General features: G+C 39.5%; 1 protein-coding gene across 1 annotated transcript in view; it reads left to right on the top strand.

The window, feature by feature from the left end:
* LOC135211839 (nudC domain-containing protein 1-like) overlaps positions 1-22,027 on the top strand; it is a 285,976-nt gene that overhangs the window by 144,788 nt on the left and 119,161 nt on the right. The gene's annotated exons all lie outside the window — the stretch shown is intronic.

A 22,027-nucleotide genomic window follows, 5' to 3' on the forward strand; every position in this document is an offset into this window, starting at 1 on the left:
CCTGAGAAGAAATGAAACAAAGTTAAGTTGTTGGTCGGTTTCCTATAAAAAGGATTTTGACGTAAGGAAAAATCTATTTTCTGGGCGATTGGCTCGGTGTCGCCAGCGAAATCTCCTTTAATCTATTATTTCTAGGGTAAATGTACTAACACCACCAGAGAATAATAAATAAAGAAAAATTTTAAATTAAAAGTCAGTATGACTGACTCGCTCACCCTTAGGAGGGTGTCGGTATGAACACTAGGCGAGTGAGACCACTACCACGAGCCAAATGCCAATAGAAATCTCCCACTACAAAACCCTCCAAGAGGGGAGCCGTCCCACAGAGGGAGCAGCTCGTACTACTACTACACCATCCCATGCTTGCGACTGCTGCGGCCTCTAGTGGCCATCCTGAAGTTAGCAGACAATCTTGAGCGAAGGGATGGGTAGGGGGGTATTTCGCTGGCGACACGAGCCAATCGCCCAGAAATAGATTTTTCCTTACGTCAAAATCCTTTTTCTGGGCTCAGCTCGTGTCGCTTGCGCGAAATCGTATAACCAGAGAAACAGCACAAGATTGTAAACAAAGTAAATAAAATAAAATAAAACAAAATAGGTCTCAAATAAAAGATACAAAATAAAAGAATGAATATAATTGCTAAAAAGTACAAGTACACAGTAAAACAAAATCAGATTATGCTTAAATTACCCTTAAATCAATTATGATAATAATATAAGGTAATTTTACATATATAGAAATAGGTACAATGATTACCTATCACAATAAATCTGTGTAACAACATGTATCAAAAATAGAAATAGCAATTAGTATAAATTTACATAAATATTTGATCAATGATAAAATAAAATATCTTAGGCAATGTATATGACTTAATATACAAAACCCGTAACCATTGCAATATGATGATCCCCTAGCATAAAAATAAGGGTATAATCTATGAGATCAGTATGGTAATCAGATGTGAGTGTCCCTAACCAGACAAAAGGGGCACTATACAATCATGAAACAAGCAGCTAAGACACAAGGTAAATGTTAATGAAACAAGGCAGGAATAGACGAACGTGGGTTGAGGCAGGTAGAAAAGGAGGACTGAATCTTCTACTATAATCTAGCTAGAGTCAGGGGAAACTATGTTACCCCGTGCTACTGCTGGGAATTTCAGAGCTTCCAAGGACTTAAGGTAGTGACGTTTGAACACTGTCGGCGATTTCCATCCGGTATACTTCTTTAAAAATCAGCAAAATTCATATGTTGGAAGTAATTAATTGAGGTGGCTACTGCCCTGACATCATGTGCCTTTGGAAAGGAGTCAGGATTGGCTTGTTTGTTAAAGTACAGGATTTGTTGCCTGATGCCTTTAGTGGATAAAGTACCACCTTTTTCCCTCCTAAAGAGGGGCCCGATGAGGAAGAGGAGGTCCTGGATAGAAAGGCTCGTAAGGTTGAAACCGGACAAAGGGAAACATCTTGTGGAAGGGGTAGTACCTTCCAAGGTTCCCACCTCATCAAAGGATCTTCATTCTTTGCTAAAAAGCTACGTTTCCGGAGAAAGTAGCACTTCCCCCGTGGAAGGGAAGGAATTGAATATGATCCGGATCTCTGGATAAAGCCGACAGTTCTGAAATTCTTGCTCCTGAAGCTAGGCTTAATAAAAACAAGAGTTTTTTGTTTTTTCTTAGGAGCATCATAAACGAGCATGTGTCATTATCGGTTCGGAAGCCAGTTTTAGAAACATCGTTTAAGAACCATGAAACTGACGTAGGCCTGACAGAGGGCCTAAGTCTAGCACATGCTTTAGGAATAGACGAGAAATAGGTATCTGTCAAGTCTATGTTAAATCCAAATTGAAATATCTTTTTCAATGCTGACTTGTTTGTCGTAATCGTGCTAGCTGCTAAACCTTTTCAAATAAGATCTGAAAAAGGATATAGCAGAATTAACTGTCATGATTCTGATATCTGACTCTCTCAGGAAGATTGCTAACTTTTTGACGGCAGCATCATACTGCCTCAAAGTTGAATCCCTTTTATCGGATTCCAGGAAAAGAATATTCTGAGGGTCAATATTCGCATCTCTTTTTGCCGCAAACTTCATGAAATCCATAAAGTTAGGGTTTTGAGAATCCCTGAGGAAGCGAACACAGTCTTCGTTTGTACTGACTGGAGAGCTTGGGACTGGGGATCCGAAGGGGAGACGAAGACCCAGTTCCAGGATCAGGGGGTACCAATTGCTCTTCGGCCCAGTCTGGGGCTACTAGAGCCACTTGACCCCTGAATGTCCTGAGTTTGTCTAAGACCTTCATAAGGAGATTCACTGGAGGGAAGACGTAAATCTTCTCCCAGTTGTTCCAGTCCAGAGCCAGGGGCGTCCGTGGCGTAAAGCCAGAGGGTCCAGGTTGGGGGCTACATAACAGGTAGGTAGTTTGTGGTTCGCTTGTGATGCGAAGAGATCCACCTGTAGCCCTGGGACTCTTTGAAGGATCCATTGGAACGAACTCTCGTCTAGAGACCATTCCGACTCTAGGGGTACTGATCGGGACAGGGCGTCTGCTATGACGTTCTTACTCCAGCTATGTGGGTGGAGGAAAGATGCCAACTGAATTTGTCTGCCAGGGAGAAGATGGCTATCATGACGTGATTTAGATGACGTGACTTGGAGCCTCCTCTGTTTATGCAATGTACTACCACTGCGCTGTCCAAGACTAGCTTTATGTGGGAGTACTTTGGTGGCGTATCTTTTCAGAGTCAAGAAGACTGCCATTGCCTCCAGTACGTTTATATGGAACTGACGGAACCTGGGGTGACCAACAAATTCCTTGCAACCTTTTTGACCTGGGAGTACCCTCCCCAGCCGCTAAGGACCCGCTGTCTGTGTGGATGGTAATACCTGGTGGAGGGAAACTGAAGAGGGACTGACACTGACAGATTCTTGACTTTGCCCACGGCGAAGCCGGTTCTTTAGAAATCAGAGGTACTGAGGATAGCTTGTCCCTGGACCTGACATTTGTCGAGAGCGCCAGATCCTGGTTTAGATCTTTCAGTTTGGCTTTCATTAAGATGTTCGTTACTGAAGCAAAACTGGAGAGAGCCGAGGATTCTTTCCTGAGCTCCTCGATGCTAGTTTGTGACTTAGAAATTGCTTGACTGACTTCGCTATTTCTTTCCTTTTGGTGGATGGGAATGACAGAGTGTGTGAGGATAGATTCCATTGAATGCCTAGCCACTGAAAGTTTGACTCTGGGTGAGTCTGGACTGGATCTGTTTATCTTGAATCCTAGATATTCTAGGAATTGGATCACTTTCAGTGTGGCCTTGTTGCATTCTTCGACTGATGGGGCCCAGATCAACCAATCGTCGAGATACGCTACTACCATAATCCCTTGAGCTCTGAGCTGTTTTTGCACTACTACTTCCGCTAGCTTCGTGAACACCCTGGGTGCCACGTTGAGCCCGAACGGGACTACCTTGAAGGAGAACGTCTGGTCTCCTATCTTGAATCCCAGATACGGACGGAAGTGTCTTGCAATAGGGATATGATAGTAGGCGTCTGTAAGATCGATAGATGGTCGGTGACGGCCCCACGGGGAAGAGTAAGGTCCGCACCTGTGAGATCGTGAGCATCTTGAACTTGTCGCAGCGGATGGCTAAGTTTAAGCGGGACAAGTCTAAGATTAACCCTTCTTTTGTTTGAGCCTTTCTTTGGGGACGCTGAACAAGCGACCTTGAAATTTCAATCTCTTGACTTTGACTATAGCTCCTTTCTGAAGGAGGTCCTCTGCGTACTCTGTCAATTCCTTGGAAGGGAAGTTGACGGAAAGGTCTGGCTGGAGGTGGGTTCGTCAACCAGCTCCAACCCAGCCCTTTTGACACTATGCTCTGAGCCCACTGGCTGAAGTTCCACCGGTGGCGAAAGTGAAACAGCCTCCCTCCTACCTGAAGTTCCTCATTGGTTCTGGTAACCCCCTCGACCTCCTGAAGTGCTTTCCCCTATTGAAGGGGCCTCCCGATCCTCTCCCACGAAAGGACCGCTTACCTCTGCCTCCCTGTTCGAGCGGTCATACTTCTGAGAAGCTTGACTCTCGAAGGCTGGATTGTAAAGCGGTGGAGAGATGGCGTATGAGGTGGAGGGTGAGGCTGAGGGATATCACATAAATAGGCTGTGATTGACCTTTAGACGTGGAGGGCTGAGCTGTCTGCACTAACGGCACTGTAGGAACTTGTTGAGGGGAAGCGCGGCTGCTTCTTTTGTATGGGTTGGAAACGTCTAGGCTTCCTTTGTCCCTTACTTTTTGGTGTTCAATCTTGCCTTCTCCTAGCCGTAAGACCCCAACGGTCCTTAAGGCTTTGGTTCAACTCGTAGCCTCTGCTTGTACTTCCTTACCATAGCCTCTGGGAAGAGATCTGCGCCCCAGATGTTAGAAGAAAGTAACCTATTCGGTTCATGCCGAATGGTTGCCTCTAGCAATACATGCTTTCTGCAATTTGTTCTAGCAGTGGCAAACTCGAACATGTCTGACTGCACCGTTTGAGTCAGGGCTTTGGTCATAAGCTTAAAAATGGTTCTGAACCATAAGCCATGGTTGCTACCTCAGACATAGCCATCATGGTTGATTGACCTGGCTAGTCGTTGTTTTCGAGTCAAACTCCGCTTGAATAAGTGACTATCAGGGAGCCTGGGCAGCTTTTCACCAAACTGCTCCATAGCACAGTCAGGTTTGTTTGAGTTTGCAGCTGTGAAAGTGTTAGGCAAGTCCTCCCATAATTCTCCAATTGACGGGAGCAACGGAGAAGTGGGGGTCTGCTTCTTTCAGCTGAGGCATGGGTTCCCCTTTCTGAGCTGCTGAGATGGTCGACCTCGCTATTCTTGGTAAGGAAAGGGAGCGGGGTGGTTACCTTCGTCCACGTGAAAATGGTAAAGGGGGACTTTTGAATGGTTGGATCTTGGTATTCGAAAACAGTCCATGTCGTCTAGACATCTAAGCCATTCTCGTTGGGCCTGGTCCGAGAATAGAGGACTGTCTCCTTTGGTACCCTGTCATCTCTAACCATAGCCGAAGGCGTGAGCCTAGCGTAGCCTATGAAGGGAGGCTGTAGGCCTTCCGGGTAGAACTCGAAGTCCTCTATTCTTCGAGTTCCAAACTCCGGTATGGAGATGAGACCATCTTGGAAGGAGCATATGACGCTACTCTCCAAGGATTGTTCATGGAGAAAGCGGGCAGCGAGTCATACGGGGGAAGCTGAGATCCACTAGTGTTAGAGGTTGAGGGAGAGGCAAGAGGGGCTTCTCTTAGGTCCGGCTATAATAGTATCCTGAGAAGTTATCCTATCCGACAGGCGAGATATCATATGTTCCATACTCGTCTTAAGGGGGGAGCCTAACCAAGTATTTAAGTCGCCCACCTGTTGCAACAGGCCAGCATTGGTGTCCAGAGCCGGAGCTGCTGCGGAGGTGGAGGGGAGACTCTGAATAGGCACCAAAGGTAGTGGAACTGGTGATACTGCCGGGTGCGGGATTTCTCCATTAGGCTTACTCTTTGAGGACTTTGAGCCGGAGCTAGACCCTTTAGACCTGTCTGGGCCGGAGTTACGAGCCGGAGACTTACGCGAAGAAGAAGACGAGGACGTCTTCTTCGAGGACGATGACGTCTTAGTCAAGGTCATATGCTTAGACTTGATCTTAGGCCTAACCGAAGCCTCTGGAGGAGTATATAACTCATCACCAGTAAAGCCTGGGAAGGATGGTGAAGTTGCAGGGGTAGAAGAAACAGTCACTCCCAAGGGGGACCTTGGGTACCTGCATTACTTACCTCGACCAAAACAGGTCGTCTATACCTACCATAGGTTCAACATTTATATCCAGGGTTGCGACATCCGTGGAGATATCCTGGTCTTGTTCAGTCAAGGAGGCCGCCAGCTGTTGTTGGATAAAGGCAATAGAGGGGTCCGCCTCTACCTGGGTCGACGTAGCCAGTCGCCTTGCCTCCGGGGAAGATTAACAAAGCTAAACGCTTCTCCAGTATGTAGGGCTGACCCTTGGCGGCGTTCTTGCCAAAACCTCCGACCCAGGCCCGCAGGGTAGCCAATGCCGATCTCTTACTGCCGGAGCCTGTAAGAGAGGATATATTTTAGATTTAAGAAACCACTTAAAACTAAAACTTAGGATATAACTTAAACTAGATGCCTTAAGTTAAAGTAAAGAAGCGGAGCGGCATGCGGAGATGGAATACTTACGCCTTCCAAAGCTGGCTCACCAGATCGTAACATATGGTACACGTCTCATGGTACCAGACCTGGATGTCCCCAGTGCGGAGTCGCGCATGGAGCATGGGACCGGCAAAACTTCGTGTCCACAGGGGTCCTGAAGTGTAGCGGAACATCCCGGATGCTCACAGTGGTGGCCTGTAAGTGGGAAGACACATGAGTATCTTAAAGGGGTGGGAACACTTACAGACTAAGGACAAAAGAACTCCGTTAGTGGCGGAGCTTGGAAAAAAATTTGGGCATAACCCCTCCCTGCATTGCCTGAATAGGCTATAATCCCGGAGAGATCCGGTAAATACTAAGGGAGGGGTGGGGATGGTTTAAGAACTTAAGATAAACTTAAAGATAACTTAAAACCTACATGCAAGTAACCGGACTAGGTCCAGTGAAGCGGAGTGTAGTAACTCAGCAATACGGTTACGGTTAGTGAAGACCTCTTGTATGCTCCGGTCCAACTATGGTGGACTATACCCTTCCGCTGGATACCAGGACTCCGATAGGGAGGAGCTCTAGTAAGGAGGGAAGGGCGAGATGACATACAGACTCGCGCTAACCCGGAGCGACAAGGAAGTAACGGAGGGAGGGAAGGCCAGAGCCCCCCACAACGTACCACCCGGCCGAGCCGAGAAGCGGAGAGGTCGGAACCAGTCAGGGACTGTCGGACTCCAGGCCCCTCCGGTGGAGGGGAAGGGGAGGCAGGCTAGGGGCGGGCATGCTGGGGCGAGCAAGGACAGACCGACCCATCCCCGCCCGACTCTATGGGAGAGCGGGAGAGGGGAAGGGGGGGACTGGCAGGCGCCTGGCTGACTCGTGATCACGTTAGTGACCACGAGGCGGTAAACTAAGATACGGTAACCAAGCCTAGGCCAACCAACTGATCAGAGAGAAGCTATCGGGAAGCAACCAGAACTGAAAAGCGGTAGCATATAAGCCCTGGGGCGAAAACCAACTGATCAGAGAGAAGCTATGAGGAAGCGACCGAACTGATCAACGGTAGACTAGGCTCTACGAGCCAGGACCTAGGCTAAGCCAGACGCCAACTAACCTAACAAGAACAAAACATAAAAATATAATATATAAAAATAAAATGAAAGAAAGAAGGTAAAATAGCAGGAGAAAAAATCCAGGAGTGTGCGACTAGCCCGAAGGCAAGTCTACCACTCAAAGCTAGTCAGGGGCCGATACAAAGAACCTGGACTAGGGTCTGGATAGAAAAAGCCTACATAAGGTGAAATACATATATGTATAACAACTGAGTAGACGTAATAACGCGGATAATCAAAATAGAGCGTAAAATAATAAGGGATGTTCTAGGTATGGGAGACCAAGAACGAACCCAACATGCGGCAGGACCATGCTGCCATGCTTCCAGCCCCCGAGAACGTATCTATACCTAAAAAACGGCAAATACCGTCTCGGGGGACGGGAAAAACTCCTCGCTCAAACGTAAATACTGAGTACTTAACTTAGCTGCTGCGATAGCTGCACGCTCCATTATAATAAAAATCCACGAAAGGGCACAAAAAACACAGGGAGAAAATTAGCACGTGTGGCTTCTGGCGCTAACTTTTAAAGGATGGCCACTAGAGGCGCAGCAGTGGCGGCGCAAGCATGGGGATGGTGTAGTAGTAGTACGAGCTGCTCCCTCTGTGGGACGGCTCCCCTCTTGGAGGGTTTTGTAGTGGGAGATTTCTATTGGCATTTGGCTCGTGGTAGTGGTCTCACTCGCCTAGTGTTCATACCGACACCCTCCTAGAGGGTGAGCGAGTCAGTCATACTGACCTTTTTCTTTATTTTATTTATTCTCTGGTTTATGTGTTGAGTACATTTACCCTAGAAATAATAGATTAAAGGATATTTCGCGCAAGCGACACGAGCTGAGCCAGAAATACTGAATTTACATTGAAATGGTTCTCTATGTATCAAAACACCTAAGAAAGGGAGGCAATTGTCTTTTTCTAATTCTAGAGTAAACTTAATTGATGGTACCTGGTTATTTAATTTAGAGAGTAAATCATTTACACCAATACCGACAGCAGAAAAGCTTAAATATCATCAACATAACGATACCACTTTACAGGAATATAAATGATATTAGGTAAGTAGCGTTTTTCAAAGAATTCCATGTACAGGATTGAGAGTAGTGGTGATAAAGGATTTCCCATTGCCATGCCAAATATTGTTGATAAAATTCACCATTGAATATAAACTTACAATCACAAATGCACAACTCGTGAGTGAAATAATGTGACTTATAGGTAGAGGTAATTCATGCTGAGTTAGTTCATTACTAAGATATTCTAAAATAGAGTCTATAGGGACTTTAGTAAAAAGAGAATACATCAAAACTAACGAACCTTTAATTGCACCCATTGTTTATGCTTTTTTGTTTGGGAGGTTCTCATCTTCCAGGTGTGTCGGATTCTAGGTACTAATCTCTTTATAATCCCTATCTGTCAGTTGTACGAATCTTCTTGTATTGTCTTTTCCCTCATGTATGTCAGTTTCTGCTTAGTAAAGAACGTTTAACATCGAAAGGTCTCGCAGATCCTCCTTCGTTTATTTTTCCTTCGTGGCATATATTTATATATATATATATATATATATATCATAGAATATATGTATTACGTATATATATATATATATATATATAATATAGATATATATATTATATATATATATATATCTATATATATATATATATATATACATATATATATATATAATATATATATATATATATATATATATATATATATATATATATATTAGTATATATATATATATAAAATATATGTATGTATGGTATATGTAAATGTATATGATATATATATATATAATATATATATATATATATATATATATATAATATATATATTATATATATATATATATATTATATATATATATATATTATATATATATATATATATATATACTATTATATATATATTATTATATATATATATATTATATTTATATATATAATATATATATATATATATATATATATATATATATAAATGTAGTGTGTATATGTATAGTATAATATGTATATATGTGTATATATATATATATATATATATATAGTATATATATATATATAATATATAATTATTGCTTTCAAACAGTCAAACAGGTAAAAACCAGTACAGCAAGTAAAGCATACCCTAGCAATCTACACCTAACTGGCTCCCAATTTTAACAAATCCAATGAGCACTAAAAATCTGAGAAGTTACCAAAAATCCAATATGGCAATAGTCAAATCTGGAGCATCTTATTAGTAATCCAACATTATGTTAAGAACATGCAACATTTGAAATATTACTTAAATCATACGCAATTGCATACACACAGCGTAATTCTAATGGTGCTCGTTTTACAACAACAAAAACTGCATATTTCTCATAAAGCTCATTTTACAACAACAAAAATGATATTTCTCCCACAAATATCTGGTAATCATGTATACCCTCTTTGGCTATCTACATTTAAATAATGGACAACCCTCAAAATGTGAATTACAATATACCAAACCTGAGATTTTACCAAAAATATACTGAGCAAACCTGAACTACCTCATAATTCATCAAACAGTAACTGAGTAAACAGACAGTTCTTAAAATTTCAGCTTTGCAATTAACTGCAAAAAAATGATGAGATTTTTCATAATGCCTAATACAAGCAAAGTGCTAATTATCATAAAAATACAACCAACTATCACAAATCATCTGGTAAAGAAGAGTGTGGTGGATGGATGAACAGACATATGGAGAACTTTTATTACCTAAATGCTTTTCAAAAAAGTCATAATACAAATAAACATGGAATTTCCAACTGTAATGATTATGAGTTTAGCAGATACTTAATAGCACTTATGATATACCAAAGGTAACTTACAAATTTATCTGATGTCAAATGCGCGAGTCTCTGGTTAACTTCTTCCACTAGCTGAGGATCAAGCAGTTCTTCACCCAGCAGGATCTTGTGATTGGAAGAGAGCTTTCAATTTACACCTTCTGAAGCTTTGCACAATACTATTTCAAGGGTTCCATCACCTGAAATTTACAGAAAGTTTTGATATGAAAATGGACTTTGAAATAGCAAAAAATATAAATAAAAACAACTACAATTGCAAACCTTAACAATGGAAATGTACACCATGGATTCAAAAGAAACATTCAGAAAAGGTGAACTGAAAAATCATAGTAAAATGTGGAACCTTACCTTTCGAGTGAGACAATCTCCGAAAGTGGCGAAACACATTAAAAATGTCAGGAAACATAAACTAAACTTTACGAAACACATTAAGGGGGCCGGCCGGAACCCCTATATATGGTGGTATAGGGCGAAAAATGCAAAGTCATGAAAAAATTTCATGGAGCTTCATATGGCAATTGAGAATATGTTTACGAAATATTCGTTCAAAACTTCCTCTTACTTTCGTAGTTACAGGGTAATTAGTAAACATAACTCAATAAGCCTAAAACATTCATCCGTACAAGAAAATGCAATATTTCTTCTGTTATCGTAAATTTTGATAATTATTGGCGAAGAAATTGTGAGAAATGGCACCTCTGTAGAGATTCCCTGGCTCGCATAAGCGAGTATCTGGTTTCAATCATGAATCAGTTGGCACCACAGACTTCAAGTGGATACACGTTTCGAGTTTCACCTAGTGACATTCGCTTGCTTTTAAGTATGTTTATGATTTATGTTTCGGCAAGAAGTTCATCATGCCAATGAGGAAAAGACAAGGAAAACATCGCTAAACATACAGACAAAGAAAAATCGCATCAAGTATTTTTACAGAATATCATAAATATACGACGTAGGTAGTTAGTGAAGAGAGAGGTGAGGGTTGCTTAGTAACGCCCCCTTCTTGCCTGACAGCACACGTCCCACTGTGCCCAAGGCTACGATCCTTTGAGCAAAGAGATCTTCAGTTATGATAAATAATCTAGTTTTTTTGGTTTTTTAATACCAAAAGGGAATGGGATATGAAAAATTCATAATAATCATGATTTATTAAATTGTCTTTGTAAAAAAGAGAGTACACCTTCTGAGTCTCACCTCTGCCATTCTCTTGCATTTACGTTGTTTATCTTTGTTTCGGCAAGAATGCCAAAGAGGAAAATACAAGGAAAAAACATCTTGCTAACATACAGAAGAAAATTCGCTGTAATAAGCCGAGTTAGTGAAGGGGAGGGAGGGTTGGGTTACCGTTTTTGAAGGAGTCGCCCCACCATCTTGCCCTCAAGGCAGGTGCCCCATGGCTACGATGTATGAGCAAAGGTATCATCATTTATGAAAAAATGATAAAAAAAAAAAATAGTATTGGTTTTTGTTTTATTAATCACAAAAAAGGAAATATACATTCATAATAATCATTATTTATAACAATGTCTTTATAGAAATACGAAGGAAAACTTTGAACGCCCGTATCTCAAAACTATACTTATTGACCTTCAAAATCTATCTCCTCACTTAGTTTTAAAGCTATAACATTGGAATTTGGTATATAACTCAGAAAGACATTATAGAACAATCAAATAGAGCCCTTATTTCCAATTTTTGTTTTGTTGTTTTTTTATAAATAAAATTTTTTTTCTCGTGATTTATAGGGCTTATTTTTTTACCATATTGAAAAATTCATATCTAGCAAAAAAATGACTTTTAGAAAAAAAAACTCTCTATTTGATTGGAGGTCTACATCAGGTCTATATATGGTAGTAATCAGGTCTTAATATTAAATATCAAAGGAAGAGATAGAATTTGAAAAATGGTTATTTTCGGGATAAATGCCCTGGCGTCACAAAACCGAAGGTCAGAGGCAAAAATCATATGCGGTTTGGAGATGTCCCAAGTCACCTTATTAAGTGGTATGAATGTCAAAGTCCTGTCGTTAAAAAATGGCATTAGCTGGCCGGCCCCCTTAACAAAACTGTAACACTTAACTTTACAAAAACTTAAAATTATTATATTTTTTTTTTTTTACTTTTTTTTTTTTTTTTTTTTTACAAAATTTCAATTTCTTCACCACTTTCAACTTTCTGTTTTTTCGTAGTATCAATTGGATCTCCCTTTTGCTTACTCCTACTAAAGGCCTCTTTAAAAAATAACTATCCAAGGAAGATTGCTTCTGCCTACTTTACACAATGTTCCTGAAACGGCTCAGGCAAACGTCATCAAAACTGCGCAAGCATACAACCTGTGTAAGTCTTTCAGGGGTGTCTCTTTTCTACAAATGATTGCACCTTATGAAAAGCAGCTAGAGCATCCTTAATTTCTGCCGCTGTCATAGGGTAGTCCTACTCCTCCTCCTCCTCGCCACTGCTAGAGAACTCTTCTTGAACGACGTTATGTTGCATGGCTTCCAAACTCCTTCAGGTCATCCGTCGTAAGCTCCTCTTGGTGCTCCTCGAGAAGGTCATTGATGTCGTCCTCGTCGACGACTAGCCCCATGGACTTGCCGAGTGCAACGATCTCATCAAGATCTGGTTGCGAAACAGTTTCTGGATCATCAACTGTTTCTGAATCTGCAGCACCAGCTTCGCCCACGTTGAATCCCTCGAAGTCTCGGGTGGATACGGCATCAGGTCAGTCTCTCCTCCACGAAGAATTCAAGGTTCGCCTCGAAACCTCCTGTGAAGCTTGATCGATGAGTCGGATGTATATCACAACATCGAAATGCTCCTTCCAAAATTCACGCAAGGTGAGGTTTGTGGTACAGGTGATGTCGAAACATCTCTTGAAAAGATATTTTGTATACGTACAGCTTCTTGAAGTTCGATATCACTTGCTGGTCATGGGCTGGAGGAGAGGGGTGGTGTTAGGCGGAAGATAAAGAACCTTGATAAACGAATACTACGCTAGGATATCTTCCTCGAGGCCAGGAGGGTGAGCAGGGGCATTGTCCAACAAACAGCAGACATTTCAGAGGGAGGCACTTCTCTTCCAAGAATTTCTTCACTGTCGGGCTGAAAACAGATTTACCCACTCGGTGAACAAAAGTATCGTTACCCAGGCTTTCGCATTAGCCCTCCACATCACTGGAAGCTTCTTTCCCTTTAGCACTTTGTGCCTGGCCTTGAAGGCTCGAGGAGTCTACAAATGATAGACAAGTAGGGGCTTCACCTTGCAATTCCCACTGCGCGATCGAACAAAACGTGCGAGCGTAAGCCTGTCTTTCATAGGCTTATGCCTGGGTAGCTTCTTCTCTTCCTCCGTGATGTACGTCCGACAAGGCATTTTTTTTCCAAAAAAAGCCAGTCTCATCACAATTGAAGGCCTGCTGAGAACTGTAGCCTTCCTTGATTGTCATCTCATCGAATGTCTTAATAAAGGCTTTGGCCGTTTTTGTGTCCGAGCTGGCCGCCTCCCCATGCCTTACCACTGAGTGGATGCCAATCCGTTTATGGAATTTTTCTAACCACCCATGAGAAGCCTTGAACTCTGGGGTTGGCGTCGATGTCCCTTCTCCTCCATCATCTTTGGCCTGGCCAATCAAATCGACGAAAATAGCGCTGGCCTTGTGGCAGATTGCCATCTCGGTTATCGTATCGCCAGGGATTTCTTTGTCTTTTATCCATACAAGAAGCAGCCTTTCTATCTCATCGTGCACGTGGCTCCTCTTGCTAGACAAAATAGTCACGCCCTTGGAAGGTGTAGCTGCTTTGATGGCATCTTTCTACTTAAGGATGGTGGATTTCAGCTATATTCCTTGGCGATCACACTCAATCGCATGCCAGCTTCATACTTTTTAATTATCTCTATCTTTGTCTCCAAATAAAAGCATCCTCTTCTTTCCTACTTCAACTTTCTTGGGACCCATGACTACGTATATACTGTACGTAATTAAGTTATGAAGTACGTATACGTATGTAGTAAAGTTCTCACACAACACGATAAAGTAGTACTACAATGAAATCACTAATGAATTTACGTTAATAAACTAAATCATATAGAACGAACGAATTCCGCATGCTTACGATAACGATGATGCCGCCGAGTGGCCGAAAAAGCACGCAGCTACGTAGATGCATGATGGGATCATGGGAGAGATGCTGACCAATAGGAGAGCAGGATCTTATGGCGGTGACTAGCATCAGGAACCAATGGGAGAGCGGGAGGATGGTGGCGAGTCTACTCAGTTGGTGGCGCGCAAGTTTTAAAATTGTTATCGGTGGTCCGTGCGAATCTCGGGACTTTACAGCAACAACCTTTCGGATCCTGAACTATTTCCATATGTAGAGCAAAAAAAATCTTTGTATTTGCTTTAGTATGTCGAGTTTTTCGTAAGTTGAGCCTTTCGTATGTCGAGGTACCACTGTACTTACGTTATTAGCTATGGGTCCTATGAATGTTGCTGAAGTTCACGGAAAGAAGAGGATGCTTTCTATCGAGAACGAAGATGGAGATAATCAAAATGTTTATGTTTTCTGCCATTTGTTAATGTGTTTTGTAAAGTTTAGTGTTAATGATTTCTGCCATTTTTAATGTTTTGTAAAGTTAAGTGTTCATGTTTTCTGCCATTTGTCCTCCTCCTCTGTCGCCACTTTCAGAGATCGCCACATTCGAAAGGTAAGGTTCCACATTTTACTATATGTACGTACATGTGCGTAAAGTATTTCTTGTACCATGTACAGTAATACACTTTATTTACAGGTACGTACTACAATAAAGGTTATGTTAGGTATTGAATGGTCCAAATTGTTGTATTTCATTGTTTATTGGTCAATTTAGCTTTATTATAAAATTTACTGTGGTGTTTTTGTAGGGCTTGGAACGAATTAGGCCATTTACATGTGAAACATAGTTCAAGATAAGAAAAACTCAGGTTATGAACGGCTGCTTTGGAACGGATTAATTCGTATCCTAAGGCACTACTGTACTGTCTCTATACATGAAGTATCGGCATCATGATCACCTAAGGATGATTGAGCAGCATATTTGTTTTTATATTGTTATTTCAAGTACATATTACATTTCTGTTTTCTAAACAAGCATCAGATATTTGGGGAAACCTTATTTTTTAAGAACATATTTTTATATGATCGGTTCTGCTTGGGTCAAGTATCCCTCTAACTTTTAACTCAAGCTTAGCATCTTTTGATGCCATTCCAGTTCTACTCATCAGTAGTTTTAATTCTGTAATGTACAAATATAGAATGGGCATTCTTTTGACTTTGCATGATGAGCAAGTTCACAATTAGCACATTTAATATTTGGGCAATTCCACTCTATGTTCTTCTGAACCACACACAGCACATATTTCTTTATTTTGGCATTTCTTGAATGTGTGACCAAATTTACAACATTGTTTACATTGCAGTGGTTTCGGTATGTGAGGGCGTACTTCTCTATTTTGACCAAGCACTTTAATCTCTGCTGGTAAATTTTGGCCTGTAAATTTGATCTTTGCTATTTTGATGGAAACTTCCTGGTTTCTTTTGCTTGGAATTTGATATAACTCCAGGTCATGAATGTTATCGTATCTTAATTTGAGTGATCTAATGTAATATTCTTTTCTGGCAATTCCTCCTCATTTTCAATTTGAGGTGGTACAACTGTACCCTGGATATAGTTAAGCATGTCATGAATTTTCAGTTACATTTACCCCTTGAATTTCTTTATGTTCGGAAATGTTTCTGACTGGGCTTTTGTTGTGGATTCAATCAGCCATTCATTAAATTTCAGTGCTCTGAAACTCATTTCTCTAGTTGGGTGTAAGCTTAATAATCTGTTCTTTAAAAACATAGGAAGAAAATTTACCTCTCTCTTTTGAGAACAAGAAATCTGGACCAATTATCTGTCCCAAAAATATGGCCAAAATGAATAATGTTGGGTCGGGTTTGTACATTTTTCTTTTATCATTTCTTATTAATGGCTCACATGTGCCATCATTGTTATGGTAGGCTTATTGTCTGAGTGAATCCAGTAACCAAGTCTAATTCCACGCTGGGTCATCAACATTAGGGCTAATAAAGAATACATATACACGAAAGTGTTGTTTTCAGCCAGGTAGTCCTCCATCCACAAGGGAGGGGTGTGGAATGCCACATTGAGAGGCCACCCCTAGAGGATACTTCCTGGCTATACACCTGATCCCCAGCACTTGAGGTGTCGTCAGTCCGTTGAGATCCGACCCAGTACTGGGGACCAAGTTTGACAGAAGACTTTCCCCTCACTTGGACACGTCAGGTACTCGAATTTTACAGGTGAGGAGGAATGCCACCAATCCCCACACTCCATCACATTACAAGAGTTGTCACAGTCATCATCCATTAACATTCTAAGGTCATCAACTTTTGGTTCATCCTGACAGGGGAAGAAGTGAAAGACTGGAAATAACAGAAGGTTCAAAAGAGGATTGAACTAAGTCTGGGTGCTCAGAAATGGCCTAGTAGCATGGTTGCACCTGCCAGGGTAGAAAACTGCCCGGCTACCATCATCCACCTCTTACTCGCACCTCACAAACCCCACCACCACATCAAGGTGCCGAGCCATTGGTGGACGCTTTACATGAGAACATCAAGGTTGACCTATATAACAGCATTCCATGTTTCATGGGATAATCATATTTTTAAAATTAGGTGGTTTTTACAAGTTTTCCAGTTCACAATTAAACCTAAAAATGTAATTGGTTATTGGGTGCATAATTGTTTTTATTTCTCGCCGTTTCCTAATTATGTTTTCATCTGATATCATTACAAATCACAGTGGCTTTTTTTTTTCTACATACATACTACTGCATTCTTCATCAACTGCTCATTTACATATGTAGGTTTTTTCATAAAGTTAGAAATGTAATGAGTTCTCCATTTTCTTCTATTGTGTGCACTTTTTGCCTGAATTTTTATCTAGTCCAGGTCTACCTATATGACTTTCTCTGTGATTTTCTGGGCTTTCCATTAATCACAGTTATAATATGTACTACCATGCCTCCTCTTTTAACAGGCCTTCAACCTTTTTCATCAGATGGCCAGTCTTGGTAATCTCTGTGCAACCACTTTAATTTTGTATGAATTTTTAATGACAAAGTTTGTGAACCCACCTTTCTTAACAAAGTATTAAAATATGCTGTGTATGTAGCAAAACTGAGTCAGAGTAAAATAAAATTAGCATTGTCATCCATATATAATTTAAAACTAACATTTAGGAATAAAAATTTTGAAAGAATTTTAGACTACTTTTAAATATAGTAAACAAATGTTTGATTTATCCATTAAACTTACATGTCACACTAGTGAAAATAAAAACAAAATAACTCACTGATAGTCCAGCTGGATAAATCTGAGTGAACAGGATTTGAAAATGTTCCAGAAAGCACCTGTGTGCCTTCAATGCCAACTCTTAATTCTTGGGCCATTATTTTTATCTGCAAATCACTCTTTTTGGCAGTTCCTACATTCATCCACACAGTGATATCATCTGTAAATAGACAGTGAAGGATGAGGTGATTTCATTAAAAAAACACTAATAAAGTGAAAAAAAAAATCAGTTTTTAATATATATATTAGTACCAGTTTATGCTGTTGGAAAATACAGTACTACCAGTGTTATACAGTGAAACCCCATTTTAAAGGACTACAGTGGTCTCCCCTGTATTCGCGGGGGCAGTGTACCAGACCTCCCCTCAAATAGTTAGAAATTGCGAATAGTTGGAACCCCTATAAAAATGCTGAAAACAGCCTATTTTGTTAGTTAAATAAAACTCAAGAATCAAGAAAAACCCACTAAAAATTGTCATACTTGGTTTTTTAATAGTTTTATCACAACAAGTGCATTTTATGATGAATTTCTGGATACTTCTCATACAAAAATACCACAAATAGGCGTATTTTCCGCAAATAATGGGGGAAACGTTCCAGAGAGGAATCCGCGAATGTGTGAGTCTGAGAATCCAGAGAATGTGAACACGGGAGGTCCACTGTAATAGGAGAAGAAGGTCGTCCGTTATAGGCGATTGTCCATTGAAGTGAGTTTTTTTTTTTTTTTTTTTTTTTTTTTTTGTACCCAAAGTAATGTTTATCAGTAGGCTAAGCTTCAGTCTAGGTGAGATAGCCACCAACATACATGAAAAGATTCACATTATGAAATAAACTGATAATAAAGGTAATGAAACCACTTTCACCTTATATATTATTGTCATATCTTAATAATGAAATCAACCTTTAACAGCAGTTGTTCAAAACCTTCAATATCTGGGACAATGGAGGAAAAAAGTAGAATGTCCTCCATTTGTTCCAATCTTGCAGGAATGCATCCCTTGAAATTGCCTGAATGTCCAGGTTTAGAAACACACACTGGAAATTATTCGTTCTCATTTGTGGCAAACAGGCCCACTTCCAGAAATGGAAGCACATTAGCAATTATGTATTTAAAGGGACGGTTTATCTAACATCCACTTTGACGGTCAAGGCTGCCTTTTGCCTTGACAAGGAATCTGTTATTTTTACACTGAATAACCCCTCAGCCATACATAGGACAGACAGCATGACTACACTTCTATAGGTAAAAGTAATTCTTCATCTGTGGAAAACTCCCACAAGGAGTTTCCAGGGTAGTATACAGTGTGTGACCTTATTTACTTTAGCTATTAATTTATGGCATAATAATGTACTACTTACAAGTAACAGGTATGTGATTACACAAAATAATAATAGAATGAATAGTAGAGTTATTTTTATTATAAACATAACCTGAAATAAAAACTTAACCCTTGAGAGTCGGACTAAAAAAACCATATGCAGCATCCCAGACTGGGCAAACTTTGAGATCAGCAATTTAAGAAAAACACATCAACGGCAAGAAGATATAGAAATGCACTTGGTATAATAAACAAATTTCTAAAAAATTCTCCCTACTTTCCATGAAAAGTTCAAAATTACTATCCTCTTTTACAAAACAATCATAAATTTTACCAAGTAATACATGTGTTTAATAATCACATTTATTTTACATATTTTGTAAAAATTATAACTACAGCTGACACAATATCACAACAGAATACAGGCAGTTCCTGGTTATCAGCAAGGGTTCCGTTCCCGGGGGTCTGCTGATAAGCAAAATCGCCATTAACCCTTTAACGCCAATTGGAAGTATTAAACGTCGATATAAATTGTCTGTTGGGTGCCGATTGGACGTATGGTACGTCGATATACAAAAGTTTTTTTAAAAATTCGCGGAAAAATAGTTATAGGCCAATTAGGCGAAAACTTTTGAATCACACGCCTTGGGGGATGCTGGAAGCTCACGGATCAAGGTGTTGTTTTGTTTACAATCGTTACCCAGGCACGCAAGCACGAATTTCTTCTCGCACTAAAAAGTATCAGCGACACATCTCAGAAATTATTTCGTCACTGACATCATTTTTGCACCATTTTATATTAGCCGTTACATAAAATTTTATATATGAAAATGTGCGCAATTTCATGTAGAATACAACAATAAACAACTCATGGTTGTAGCTTTTATCAGTTTTGAAATATTTTCATATAAATAACGATAAGTGCCAAAATTTCAACCTTCGGTCAACTTTGACTCGACCGAAATGGTAGAAAAACGCAATTGTAAGCTAAAACTCTTACATTTTAGTAATATTCAATCAATTTCCTTTATTTTGCAACAAATTAGAAGTCTCTAGCACAATATTTCGATATATGGTGAATTTATGGAAAAAAAAAAACAATTTATTTTTATCCGATTGTCGTAATGTTTGCACCATTTTAAATTAGGTGTTACATAAAGTTTTATATATGAAAATGTGCGCAATTTCATGTAGAATACAACTAAAAACAACGCATGGTTGTAGCTTTTATCAGTTTTGAAATATTATCATACAAATAACGATAAATGCCAAAATTTCAACCTTCGGTCAACTTTGACTCGACCGAAATGGTAGAAAAACGAAATTGTAAGCTAAAAATATTACATTCTAGTAATATTCAATCGTTTACCTTTATTTTGCAACAAATTGGAAGTCTCTAGCACAATATTTCGATTTATGGTGAATTTATGAAATAAACTTTTTCCTTACGTCCGCGCAGTAACTCTTCCGAAAAAATTATAAATTTTTTCATCCGATTCTCGTAATGTTTGAACCATTTTAAATTAGCCGTTACATAAAGTTTTATATATTAAAATGTGTGCATTTTCATGTAGAATACAACAATAAACAACTTATGGTTGTAGCATTTATCAGTTTTGATATATTTTCATATAAAATAACTGATAAATAGAAAAAATTCGTCCTGTCAACTTTAACTCTACAGAAATGGTCGAAAACTGCAATTGTAAGCTACAACCCTTACAGTCTAGTAATATTTAATCAATTACCTTTATTTTGCAACAAACGGGAAGTCTCTAGCACAATATTTTGATTTATGGTGAATTTTTGAAAACCGCTTTTTTTTGTCTGCTCGTTATGAATTAATGTATCATTTTGTGATAATATTTTCTCTGTGCTGCCTTGATCGTTTTACAATGTGTTTATACCAAAATGATCGCAATTTAGTGTACAATACAATGAAAAAAATTAACTCATTAGCTTTAACCGTTTTGCTCACAGAGTGATTTGTATACAATTATATATGAAATTTTTTTTGTGCCGTCATATATCCCAATATTTATATATGATAATGATATTTTTTTTCATTTCTGATGGTTGCATACTAAACTTCAGGCAATGACAAAAAACAGAGCCAAAAATGAGCTCTTAATCTTGAAAAATAAGCGTGCTGTGATTTTTTGAAAAAAACATTTTTTCCACTTCGGCGCTCACTCGCAATCGCCGCCGGCATACGGGAGACGATTTTTAAAATACTGCTTCGGCGTTTAAGGGTTAACAAAAAATCTACAAATTATGGCGCTTAAAAGGCACTTATGGCACCTCTGTTAGGTATGTTAAGGTGCCATAACTATTATTGGCACCTTATGGCATCATAAGGAGTCTTATGATGCCAATAACCAGAACTTTGACCGTCTGGTGCTGATAACTGGAACTGGGCCTTTATGGCGCCATAGATCGCCAATTTCACGGCGCTAGACAAGTGCCATAATACCAGATTGCCAATAATTGAGTCCACCGATAACTGTGACTGCCTGTATAACTAAAATTAGTACAAAATTTTGAGCATATTTGTTGAAAAATATTTACGTAAATTTACTGAGAGAGAAGATGAAGTAACTTTCTTGGATAATTATGTTTCTTCTAATATTCCTTAGCATTTTTCTTTGCAAAATTACAATTATAACTGACATGCTATCACAAAAGATAAGAACTTAAACCAACAGCAACCCCTGGGTATATTTATGAGTAAATATATAAAAAGAAATTATGTGAGAGAGAGGGGCAATACATGACCCCTTTAAGTCAAGTACACAACTGAATCATAAGCTGCCTAGAATCAGCATGCTGAGCCAGTCTAAAAGTTACCATTATCAAATTCATTGGATATTGAAGTAATGGAACCTTTTTTCCACCCGATTTCTCCAAATTGATGGTGCGTAATATTGATACTCACCAGGAGGTAATCCGTCCACCACTCAAAACCTGTTATTGTTACTCATATGAGGGTATCCGTCCATTAAGGGCTAAGCAAATGTATTACAAAAGGAGACAATTTAGTAAAAAAAAAAAAATAGATTTCTGTATCAGAAAAAATGTTACCGAAGTGTTGACCATGAACATTTCTGGAAAAGTACCTTGTAATTTTTATAATCTGAAATATTTTCACGTGTGTTAAACATTCCTTCTTAT

Source organism: Macrobrachium nipponense, chromosome 19 (genome assembly GCF_015104395.2).
Source record: "Macrobrachium nipponense isolate FS-2020 chromosome 19, ASM1510439v2, whole genome shotgun sequence".
NCBI lineage: Eukaryota > Metazoa > Arthropoda > Malacostraca > Decapoda > Palaemonidae > Macrobrachium > Macrobrachium nipponense.